The following is a 13,395-nucleotide window of genomic DNA, read 5'->3' on the forward strand; positions in this document are numbered from 1 at the left end:
TTAGAAAATGAAGGCATTACAGAGCAATGTTTCTTAAAATTAATGAAAAACCACATCAGACAAAACTATCCCCTTTATGAAAAGCTTGACTAAATGTACAAAGCGTACAGCTTTGATGTTGCCTGCCAGAGTCCTCCTGACTTTTTTTTCTGGACAGATACACATTTTAAAAAAAAGAAGAAACCTTGTGACTGGCAGTGAAAAGAAGCAGATCATGACAGCAAACAAGCGAAACAAGAAAAAAAATCAATAGGATTTTTTTGATTAATGCAATCCAAAGTGGGCAGGTTTGGTTAGCTTTTGTTTAGGCGGCTTCAAAACACATTATTTAGTTTGTGGATTTATTTTTTCTTTTGCTTTTTTAAGCACATCTCAGTGTTCAGATTTGGTGTTTTCAGAGTAGAAGAGAATAGAAAGAAGAAATTAGCAAATACCTTATTCCAATTTACACGTGTTTCATTGTCCACATTTAAATAATAAATGTGCTCCTGCTCAAATGTTACTTATAAATTCATTGAGAAGATCTGTGATTTAGTCCAGCTGTTTAATTAGCTTTTTTTTTTTTTAGGAATGTTCATTGTTTATGATCACTATTTCAATGAAAGTTAGTATTTATTACACTTTAGATTTGTGGACAAATAAGCTTTAAATGCATCTGACCTCTTTTCCTTTTTTTCCCTTTCACTTTATAAGAAGGATCCTGTTTGAAGAATGGCCTTTTATGAGAAATAATACCTTTCTCCATTTTCTTCTGGCATCCATGGTAAGACTTTTGAAACAAGTGATGTTGAAATTATAAAAAAATGATAAACGTCAGATCATGATGAGAATATAATTACATCTGGAGTCCCCAGTTTGGTATCAGTCTCCTGTGTGCCACCTATGCATTATACTTATATAATGCAGTGGTGGCGCAGAACAGTTTACAGTCAGAGTAGAATTTATCATTGTTAGACCTTTTTTAAAGGCCAGCAAGTTCCACAAGAAAAAAAATCTCTGATGTAAGAGGATTTGTATCAGGATTCCAATAGGAATTTATCACTTCAGGCTTTGTTTTTGTGAAGTTTTTGTGCTATGTGGAGCCCCAAGAATGTATTTTGAAAGGACTAAAGCTAAGACTGAAGAGCACGGTAAAAAAAAATAACAATAATAATGATTTTTAAAAAAGTGATAGGTGTTGTCATTCAAACAAATGAATTAAGATATTGAAAGATTATTTTACAAAGCTGGATTTTGCATGAAGCAGCAGCTAGAACGAGCAGAACACCTACCTGGGCATTTCAGACTGGATGGTCGGAAAATGTCTTTGGGATTTTGCAATCCTGGAACAGATCACACACTAAACTGGAGGAATCCCCATCTCTGGATGCTTTCAAGATCAGGTAGATTAAGACATGCCTGGCTTACAATACTGCTGGAAACTGTCCTACTTTAAATAGGCAGCTGAACTTCAGACCGCAGAAGATGTTTAACAAACATTATTTTTTATAACTTTGAAAGTATCTAAGTGATTGCAATATTCAATGAATCATTTCTTGTTTCAAAATAAATTCATTAATCAACGTCAAGTAAATGGTCTGATAAGAATTCCACAAAAACTTTATAAGCCCATTTAATTCAATGCTCCTCTGTATTTTCCTTTATAGAAAGCATCAATCTCTTTTTCCTGAATGACTCCTAATCTGAATTTACAAGGAATTTCTAGCACCACTTAAAAAGCTTTTTACACGTGTTTGCTTTATTTTATTTTGTTTTTATGAAAAGATGCAATCTGACTAAAAATAAAGTTTTAGTGTCAATTTTATTATGATATCATATTTTGACATATTTGAGAATGAAGCATTACAGATTTCTATATCCAAAATATCATTTTCTGTAATTCCCTCAAAAGAATAAACCTTTCCTTCCTGCTGTGTCTTCAAATGAAAGAAAAAGTTTCACTTTTTAATTTGAATATTTTCTTCAATCTTCAGCTTGTACTACTTCTCATTTTCTGCATGCATATGTGTATGAAAATAAATGGAAATAATGAAAACAGTTTCACACTGACATTTCTTCCTGTTTTTCATCTCTATGGTTTCCCATTTAAATCTTCAGGCTAAAAAAAATAAATAAAATGGAATAGATATTCTTGCTCTTTTTTCAATCCACTGCTGATTTCATTCATCCAAAATAGAATATACTTACTTAGACTTTGCCAAGTCTAGTTTCTTTACCAAGCTGACTTGAAATATGACCTTAAAGTATTCATCTTTAAAAAAAAAATATGGTGGTACATTACCAATACAATCTTTCAAAATATGTAGATGTAGAATGCTTAATAATATATATAGTTAGTTCTAATTTATGCCAGTAGGACTCTCCTAAATATAGTGCTTTTGTATCAATTTACACCACTGTTGCTGGGCTCTGGATTACAACTATGTCTATATTTATGGTTTACACAGTCCCTGTGGGTGTACGTAATTTTTAGAGTTGAATAAAAATAGCATATCCCTGCTTAAAGGACCTTATCATCATAGATCCTTAATTACAACTATGTTAAAGCAATCTCCATTGCGGCCTACGAGCCAAAGTAACAATAAATAAAAGGTGCGGTAAAGTGACTAGCTTCTTCCAAAGGGAAATGTCAAACTGCACATGGAAATGTCACCAGTGCAATAATATTTCCTGCTGCAGCACAGAGCACTGAGCAGGAACAGAGCAGAAAGAAGAGCTGGTACCTTTGAAAAGGGTGTGCTTGGTGAGAAGCTGTGAGCAGAGAGAGACGTCTGTCCTCTGGGCAAAGGAGAAGCTTCCAGGATGTTGATCAGAGCTACCTCTGGAGGAGCTGGACTGCAGATTCTGGGACAGCTGCTGTAATAAGACTATTGCTTTGACATCAGTGCCCCTTTTAGGAGCTATTTATTTATTTAAGTGCACACCCTTCTCTAGAAACCACAGAGATTATTTTCTCCCCTGATGAGTTCCTGTTTCTGCAGAAGCTGCCTCACTACTGCCAATCAAGAGGGAGCGGACTTGCAAGAAATTCACATCCTTTTGGTTAGGCGGTGTGTTATGGCTTTGCCTGACAGAATAAGAATACAGTGACAGAAGCCAGTTAGCCTGTAATGGAAACCTTGTATGTAAAAAAAAAAAAAAAAAAGGCAAGAAAACCTATTTTTCTGCAGGCGGTGAGCATATCTGCAGCATTTTTTCCTTCACAGAACCCTGTCTGTATCTCCTGTAAGCACTCTACCAAGAAACAGAAAAAATTAAAAAAAAATAAAATAAAAATCTGTAAGTTTGATTTTGCTCAGGGTCCAGTGTGATCTCTACCAGCTTCTATCTACAGGGACTTTGAACACAACTCTGGATTTGTAGCAGAAGACTCTTCCAGACCTCTCTACTTTTCCCTTTTACCCATGGGACATCAGACCTCAGATCCTTTGTTATTTTTATCATAGGAGATCTCCTGGCTTTATATGTTGAATCTGAAAAACCACTCCTGATGCAGGCCTCAATGAACTTCATTATTATCTTTGATCTAAAAGCAGCTTGGTGTAGTATTACCCATGTACAGACACTTAAATAACAGAGAAAAGAAGAATCTGCTCATTGTAAGCATTCATTGGGCTTTGTATTTGTGAGAAGTAGCAACAAGGTAGGTGCAATTTAAAGAACCACCTAGGACTCAGACTGACATTTTCAGCTGTCTGTTATTTTTGCAACTATAGGGGAGAGGGATTTACATTTCATTTGTATGTTATGTACCAGCCTAGGCAAAGCTTTGCATTATACACTGCTTAAAAATGACAAATAATATATCCCAATCCCTGGTTAACAGCATACACTGTATGGTTTCCTATGCAAACAGCTTTTGCAGCAAGTATGAAAAAATTTGCTGGACATACCTTCCCTTTTCCTTTGCTGACGCAGGTGGTTCAAAGGTGCAGTGAGAATCAGCTCCCATTTTTAAGGGCAAGGCAAATGCCCTTAAAAAACCCAGCAAATGTCTCAGGCTCTATACCCTGCTAGTCTGCCATGTGTTATACTATTAAAAGTTCCAACATTGTACTGGAGAAGACTACAGCTTTATGTTTTGTTTTCTTTTAACAAACCCTGTGTATTACCAACATCCTTTAACAGTTTTAACTGCTAGGCTCCTAAACCAAAAAAAAAAAAAAAAAAAAAAAAAAAGCTTTGCTTCATTTTCTCAACAAAGGTTAAGCTTCCTCTACTGCACGTTATATCTTTTCAATTTAAGAAGGCTTTGGGATCATTCTGGGAGAAAAGCTCTATGTAGTATAAGACATTAGCTTGTAAAGCAAGAACAGGAAAAAAGAAAAGAAAAAAGAAAAAAAGGAAAAAAAAAGCCCGATGGTCATAAACAAGCTGTATGCAATTTGTCATATGCAATCTATGCACTGGATCTTACTCAGGACAGCAAGATGTGGTGGTTTGTTTTATACTGATGGGTATTGCTGCCAGGGATTCCATCCCAGTACAGATAGTTTGTAATACACACTGAATGTCAGTCTCTTCAGTCAGTCGTTGGTAATAGAGTTTGAAAGGTATACAGTGACAGTATAAATGCATGCAGTATTATGTGAGTATTTTGTTAGAAGGCTGATGGGTCTTGGCTGCTTAGGATGCTATGTGGACTCCCATGTTACCTACATTTTTACCAATTCGATCTCGTAAACAGATAATACCTGGGACTAGTCATATTGGACTCCTTTATCATATGTGCAGAAAAAAAAAAAACAAAAAAAAAAATCTGCAGAAAAAATCTGCCCTGCCTTTGACCTTTTTCAGAATGGGATGAACTGTTCTCTGTATCTCCACTGACTATAAAAATGAGCCTCAGGCTATTGGCTCAACAGTTAGAGTTCAATTCAATTGCTTAAACATACAGGCCTTGGGCTATTTTGGCTAACATCTGACTTCTGGGCTCAACATCTCTTTGATCCTGTGTCATATCTGCCAGCCTCCTTTTGCTGTCTCAGATAGTCTAGAACATCTTGAGTTGCAATAGACACTTGTGCATGATCAGAACGTCCTATGGCTTATCTAGGAAAGCTTAGAGGCTGATGGACAATTTCAGTAGACTACAAATAGGAGATATAGGAGATTGGTACCATTTGGGATTGGGCATCCAGATGCTGATGCAAAAAGGTAGGCATTTCCCTGGAGTCTTGTGCTATACAAGTGAGCTCTACGTGGATGTCAGCAGCGTTCAAGGACACTTCAAGTGTTGTCAGATTTCTATTTCCATGCAACTGACTCTAGACATCTAAATTTAGGTATTTTCATACGATCAGGTATCTAGGCTTGGAGAGTAATTGGTTGACCAGATATAGACATTTGTGTCATCTCTTTCTAAACCACTAATTGTATCGACTAGACCTCTACTCTCTATAATGATATCTTGGGCATTTATCTCACACACACAGACATCTAAAATTAGATGCCTTAAACCCAGAGCCAAATTACACCACTAACTTTTAGATTCCTAATTAAGATAAATTAGTTGAAACCTACATGATCTTTGTACCATTTTTGAGTCTTCTTATGATTTAATCTATCTTTAATTGGAAAAGGTAGATGATGACCATAACGCTTTTTTCTGCTGATGAATCACAAGAATTGAAAAATCAGGAACAATTCCTGGGATTATCAGTTTTAAAAAACAAAACAGACAAACAAACAAACAAACAAAACAGCAGATGCAGATATATAGAGATTTGCTTTGTCATTCTGAATGGTCATAGAATATCAGATAATATTTCAAAATATGGTTTACTCTGTTGCCACATCAGTGATCCAGTGACAGAAGTAATTAAGACAGAGTTACAGAAGTGCCTAAGGTACCAAAAGTGGCACTTATGGTCCACTCAGTTGCCAGTACCAGACATATTTTTCAGATAAGTATTTGGGAAATCTTACTATCAGAATTTCACGCCAACAATTATATATGCTATTGAACTTGAGCAACAGAATCAAGTCGTGCACACAGTGTGAGAAAATGTGATTTCCATCTGTCTGCATTTGTGTACAAGTATTTTGTCCAGTCAAAAATGTTTGCTAATGCTTTTGTATTACTATGTTTTAAGAAATACCAGAACATGTGCTTTCTTATTACACAAAGGAGGTACAAAGGGTTGACTATCAGCTAAAGGTAAGTCTGATGAAGTAGAGAAGCTGTGATCCCAACATGAACACTAAATGTGCAGAAAACAGAATGCGAGAATGTGAACAGGATAAAACATGCTAAAAGTGGTAAAAACAAACAAACAAAAAACATTAAAGACTGTATGTGAATTTGTGAATTGAAAATGCTTATTTTTGCCCAACTTAAACTGTGTCTCCAGAAAAACCCTTCTGAAAATTGGTTGTGTCAAACTATACAGAGTTTATCTATCATAAGTTGCTATGTTTTCAGATGCATGGTATTTAAATTCTTCATTGTCACATATTAAAAATTTCAACAGCTAAAAAAAGATAGTGAAAGTATTCTTGTTTAACTGGAAGAAGCTGAAACAGAGAGGGACAAACGAAAGAGGTATTTTTGTAACTTCTTACTTCTTTTCAAAATCATCAAATTAGAATGAAGAACAAAATCCTTTCATCACAGTGATTATATGATAACTTGGTCCTATCCAGAGGGAGATGAAAAGTCTCACAAAAGTATAAAAAATAGTTGAGGGGACAATCTACTCACATGTTCTGCTCTTAAAATAATAGTAATATGGAAGCCTCCAGGTTTCATTCCACTGATAAAGTTAATTAGCTGAGGTTTTTTGTTTTGTTTTTGTTTTCTTTGATATAGGCTATAATCCCATTTCAAATTGTTTCTTGAATAATGGAGTGGTAGGAGGATTTTTGTGTTCAGGAATTATTTGATGAAGCCTGTGTATATATTGGACCTGATTGCATCATAATGCCTCAGGCCATGTTTGTTCTGTACCTTCTGTATTTAGGCATCATGAAAACTTGCAGCAAGGTTTGTGTGTTTTTGTGCTTAGGCAATCCCTTGAAAGCAGCTTCTTAGAATTGAAGGTTTTAAGTTCATTTTAAGTCACATTTGGACACTAAAATAAACACTCTGGACTATATCTGAAGTTCTTTGCTCAAGGTCATATGAGAAGAGTTCAATGGAGTTTGGAAATAAGCCCAGATCTCTGTTAAACTCTGGTCAGATTCATCCATTTTCATTCCATAGTGTTATAATAGGGATTTGGAAAACTGTTCTAAAACATTGAAAATTGAATAGGTATCAAACTTCTGTATCCATTTGGAAGATTGCACAGATTTCTGTAGAGGAATGTATTCCATATTCTTTATTGTAACAAATATAGTTGTTATAAACCCTTAGAAATTTCTCATTACTTGCTAAATGAGTACAGCTTTCTCATAAATATTGTAAAGATACATGCAGAGGGTTAAAAGTGACAGCTCAGTGGTCCGGAATTAAATCTGTTGCAGGTTTATAATTTAGTGTGACGTTAATTGGGTAGTGGGGGAGCATAAATGAGGAAAACAATGTGTGCACAGAAATTTTTTTGTTAAAGAAGGAACACTGCAGATGCTACCCTCAGTAATCCAAAATCAAAGTAAGTAAATAAATAAGTAAGTAAGTAAGTAAATAAATAAATAAATAAATGAACAAAACAATCCACTACACAGAACAGAAGAAAGCCAAAGAACTTTATCTCATTTCTTCAGGAAGAATTTTATATTAATTGCCAGGGATGTAGATTTTCAGCTGAAACAGATCAGCTTAGCTCTGAAGTTGTAGAGTTCATATTTTTTATTTAATTACTTGCTTCTAAGTTGTTTCAGATCATCTCATCCTTGATAATTCTGTCTACGTTCTATCTGATCAGGGGCAAGTACATGAGAACTTTATATCAGTTGGAAGTTTTCTGTAGGAAAACAACTGCTAACAGGTTGGCACTTAAATGAGACGGGTGAAGGAGTCTGCACAGACAATAATCAGATATTCAGATTTATCTTACCATGACATTTCAAGGAAAAAACAGTAACACACTATGTCACGAGTCATCCAATATGTGACATCATTATTAGTGGGACTTTATTATAAAAGACTACAGGACATTTTGAAATACTTCAGCACTTGTTACAAATAAGTATTGATATAGATTCAAGAAAAGTGAGCATAATAACTTCTTAGGAGATCCCAGGCTTTCTTGTTCTCCTGTTTGTGGTTCTTTGATGCTAATAGGATCATACTTTTTATTTTTCCTACCCACACTCCTGCTTTCATGCTGCCTTTATTATAGCCCATAGCTCACCTGAGCATCCATATCATAGTAATTCCATCCACTCACAAGTTTTATCATGGTCACTACAGTCATTCTTCATTTTCTGTTTCCTGTACAGTGAGTTTAACTCTCCATAGAAGATTAGTTCACTTATTTGTATTTGCGTGCAATAGCTATTGAGAATGCTCATGTGGCAATAATCAAATAAGTTAATCAGCACATGATTAAGTTTCAGTCGCTGAGAGTCCACATGCCTGAGGTGTTGCAGGCATGCCAAGAACATCTCTCACTATTTTCACCAATCAACACTCTTCAATTTTCTCATTCTGTTTCACACTCACTAGATCACAGAATCACAGAATGTCTTGGATTGGAAGGGACTTCAAAGATCGTCAGGTTCCAATCCACTTGCCACAGGCAGATTGCCAACCAGTTGGTCAAATACTAGATCAGGTTGCCCAGAGCTTCATCCAGCCAGGCCTTGAACACCTGCTGGGACAGGGCATCAACAACCTCTCTGAACAGCCTGTTTCAACGCCTTATCATTTTCTCAGTGAAACCTTCCCCTTGACATCCAATCTAAATCTTCCCTCCTTTAGTTTTAAACCATTTGGCCTTCTCCTATCACTATCATCCCATGTCAAAAGTTGATTTCCCTCCTGTTTATAATCTCCCTTTAAATACTGAGAGGCCATAATGAAGTCTTCCAGGAGCGTTTTCTTCTTTGGACTGAACAAGACCAGCTCCTTTAACTTGTCTTGATAAGGGAAGTGCTCCAGCCCTTCGATCATCTTTGTGGTTCTCCTCTAGGCAGAGTACAAAGAAATCACCCACTCTTTTGCCCTGCTGGCCACCCCTCTTCTGAGGCAGTTAATAACTGATATTGGCTTGCATGCCTGTGATGCATGAATGAGAGTTGGAAAAGTGGGATGTTACAGAAATTGAAATATCAATAGGAACATAACAGGAATTAGGAAGAACTGGAAGACCATGTATGACACATATCCCAGTCTCCTCTCATCTGAGGAAACCTTGTTGTGGTCATGTATATCAAAAAAATAAGAGAGCTCAAACTTCAAATGGAAAAGTACAGAAATCTTCTCAGTATTGCCCAACACTCATATTTAGTTAACTGGATTCCTTTACTGCAAAACAAAAAGCCACAGAATTTTGCCACTGTGAAAGAACAGAAGGCAATGCTTTATGTCTCTTCTACTCTAATTGTTTGTTATTCTGGTTTTAGAACAGGGCATGATGGACAGATTGTGTTTTTCTCTCTCACACACGTTCTCATTCTCTGTTGCTTTTTTTTTTTTTTTTTTGCTAACCATAATAGGTAGGATATCCTGGTTTGAGCATTTAGTCAGGTATTCAGCCACTAACTTGGATGATTTCACCTATCTTCTGTGCCTCTGGGTTCTTTTGTGATTGTTATGTTTGGGGTAGGATCTCTTTCATAATAAACATTTCTAATAGCTACTGCAGTGGGACCATTCTCTTGTATGGCAATTAAATGTTTCTACAACACAGGCACTAAGTGTGCTTTCAGTTAGGCACAGATAATCTTACACTAAGAAGGAAAAGAATATATTCAGTACTGTACTGTATTAATTTGCACATAGCAGTTTTGGAGATTAGTTTCAAATGATTTTGAATTGCAAATACAACTCTCCTTTAATTATGATTATGACCTCTACTTTGTGGCACATAGTTCAATCTATACAACCGCAGCCTATGGTAAATTACTGTAATGGTGCTGTAAATGATACACCTTAACACAGAACCTTGCCCTGTATCTGTAGACAAAGATACACATGCACATGCACGTTTTGACTTGCAACAACCTCCTAATAACACAGATTTATTCTGCTTTGGTTATGCTTATTTTGGCTTCCTTTCTCTCTCCAGATAGAGTAGAAAGGAGTCAGTGACTTGCTGAAAGAAATTTGTAGAGTATGTTAATTTCTGTGGAACTTAGGCGGCCTCATAACTCTTAGAGATTAATAAGAATCTGGGAAGTATCTATCTCCTGGTGATGCTTTCATTTGCGCAGTAATAAAGCTCGCCTTTCTTGTTTAATAAAAACAATGAGGAAACAAATGGGTGTGCAGGCATTGGAACTTTTGAGAAATTAATTCCAAAGCATGGAGGAAAGTTTTTTATCATGCTCTAAGCACCCAAAAGGTGAAAATTAGTCTTCCCTAGAGCTTTTACCCTCTGTGTTCCTTATCTCTAAGTTATACCAAACTTAAGGCAAAATCCTAAGGTGCTATGCGTCACCTGGAAAGTTCATTATCCTGAAAGGATAAGAAAGGTGCTGCAGCCCTCCGATTATCTTTGTGGTCCTCTTCCAGGCACATTTCAATGAGACCATCAGGGGCCAGAAGAGCTCCGTGTGAGAACTGAAATGATTAGCATCTCTCACAATCAGGTCCCATGTCTATGAACAGGGATGTGTGTATTCATGTTCTTCCCTTGCCCAGTAGATTGATTTTCCAGATGAGTATGATCTCTTCATCCACATAAAATTTCAGTGGACATATTTAACTTTGGTGACATTTTTTATTATTTTTTTTCTTTTCCTTTCCCTTTTTATTTATTTATTTACTTACTTATTTTGTGTGTTTGTTTCTTTTAGAGAGGTGGCAGTCATTTTCACTGGCTGCTCTCTTTCTCCTCCCTCCCAGAAGATATTCTTCCTCTTCATTTTAAGCACACAGGCAGGAATTCGAAAAAAGCAGGAGCCTGGCAGCAGGCACAGGGCCAAGGGCTGAACACCCAGCTCCCGCCCAGCTCCCAGCCTCTCTGCAGCTCCAGCTGCCAGGGAGGCACAAACCCAAGTAGCTTAACGTCCCCACATCTCATGCAACTCTGGCTGCCAGAGAGCTGGAGCAGAGTGAGAACTTGTAAAAACAAATGTCTTATCCCCCCAAAAAAAGAACTTTGGAAGTGAGGTGGGTTTTTTTTGTTTTGTTTTTTTTTTTTTTTTTGTGGCATCAGGATTTAAGAAGAACCATCTCAAAACCATCTTCTCCTTACATATACTGTAATGAACTTTGCATATTAAATGCTTTTCATTACTCAGTCTACAGGGAAGATGAACTTAATGCAGATCTTCATCAGATACTACTCTGTCTTTATATCTTGCTATCTACAGGTTCAGTTCTCAATTTTCTTCTAGTAGGTGTGTTCCTATGGTCTTCAGAAGAATGTGGACCTCTGGCAATCAGAGACACACCATGGGATTGGCTAAGTCTTTCTGGCCACCAGTTGCCTTTACAGAACTCTGACATTCTGTTTTTACCTGGTCAGCCTGAGTAGAGAACATACAGAATTCTCCACACTGACAGGAATACAACCAGGGATTGTCTTACACAAGTCTTTACTTCAGCTTTGGATTTGAGACTATACACAGCTGTGGGTCAGGATGTTATATTTGTAAGCACATTACAGCGGATCTGTTTTGGCCCCGACTTTAACCTTCACTTAATAAAAATATGGTATATCTACAGGCCGTGAGTTGTCATGACTAGTAAATGTAAGGACCTTTGCAACACAGTAAAGCACAGAGGAAATACTATGATATATAGCACAGCTTTTGCTCTCCCCCTCCTATATTCTTGTGCTTTGAAAAAAAAGCTTTATCTTAAGAAGAAAGCACTTTGGAACTTAAATCAGTTTTTCTTTAATCAAGGCCACTTTTTAAATATTCTTAAATAAAATACTACTTAAAAAGGGTAATTTTATATAAAGTGGGAGAGGGATAGCATAAGAACCTACAGTATATCAGACTGAATTAGTTTTTCACACTACAAGATGTAAACAAATCTATTTAATTAGAACACCTTGTTCTTATTACATCTAGTGTAATTTTTTATGAAGGCAGAGAGAAAAAAATAGTTCTGGCAGCAAAATTCTGCAGTATTACGGAAAAGATCTAATTTGTTGTTCTTTTTTTCCCCCTCACTAAAACTGACTCTATTATTTTTAATTCCTATTGTTATTTGGATTGGGATCTAAAAGCAAATCTGCTAGGCTTCACGAAGATGACATTTGAATTTAGTATACATATGTGCCTACAGCTCATCTTTGAAGTGAAACCCTTCCTTTCTACCTTGCCAATGGAGACAACAAATGTGTATGTTGGGGTCCCTGAAACAAGTTGTTTAAGTAATGCATAAGAAGACCACAGCTCTACTTTCTCTATCTCCTGCCTACATCAAGAGCATGAGATTTCCATGCTTGCCCACCTTTAATGCAATCTGTTTCATCATTATGCCATCTGTGCAACCCAGAGACAGGAATGAATTTCATCTCATCTCATCTCTGCTTCTGTTTTTGCTTCTTTATAAGGCAAAATTAAATCTAGAGCAGCAACAGGAGGGAAAAACTGAAGTGGTGTGCTCAAGGGCTCTATTCAAACCCATAAACTCTAAGATCACTTTTCTCTCTCCTCTCTGGTAGTTGTGCAAGGAGCCCACTTGACTGTACTGGCCCATTAGTTACAACAGAAAGGCAGCACAAGGTCCTGAAGTGACAAGCTGCCATCTAAATCTAGGTAATGTGCCGTGCTAAAATGCTGTACACTAGTTTGCAGCAAGATCCAAGTTCCTAGCTAAGGTGAACTTTTCATTTGTTTCTGAATTCTAACCCAGGATTTACCACCTTTGTAGCTCATTCAGTTCTGCATCTGCATTTGAAAATACGTGGTTTCCAGGACACATATATCCAAAGCTTCAAGTGGGAAGTAGAAAAAAAAAAATAGTATCTGAAGATATTATTAAAAATGCCAGAGACTCACAGGCAACTATTAAACATCACTGTGGGGCGTCCTTCTCTGATGTAATACCAGCCTGTTCCATTAGACAGAACTTGAAAGAGATTCCTTAAGGGTGTATAGTGGAGATGTCTCATGTTGAGACCTAGGAAGAGAGAGGGTGGAAATTCACTTTCTGAAAAGTAGTTGCTCCAATGCAAAGTTCATCTGGAAGTGTCTCATGGCTCTATGAATAGCAGTCGCACAGCTGTATGCATGAAATTGGTCTCCTCCTGAGACAATCTCATGTTTTTATGCCAGCCTGGCTGTGCAGTAGACTATACATGCTGCACACTGCGGCTCTGATTGGTG

The sequence above is a fragment of the Lagopus muta genome, chromosome Z (assembly GCF_023343835.1).
Source record: "Lagopus muta isolate bLagMut1 chromosome Z, bLagMut1 primary, whole genome shotgun sequence".
Classification (NCBI taxonomy): Eukaryota; Metazoa; Chordata; class Aves; order Galliformes; family Phasianidae; genus Lagopus; species Lagopus muta.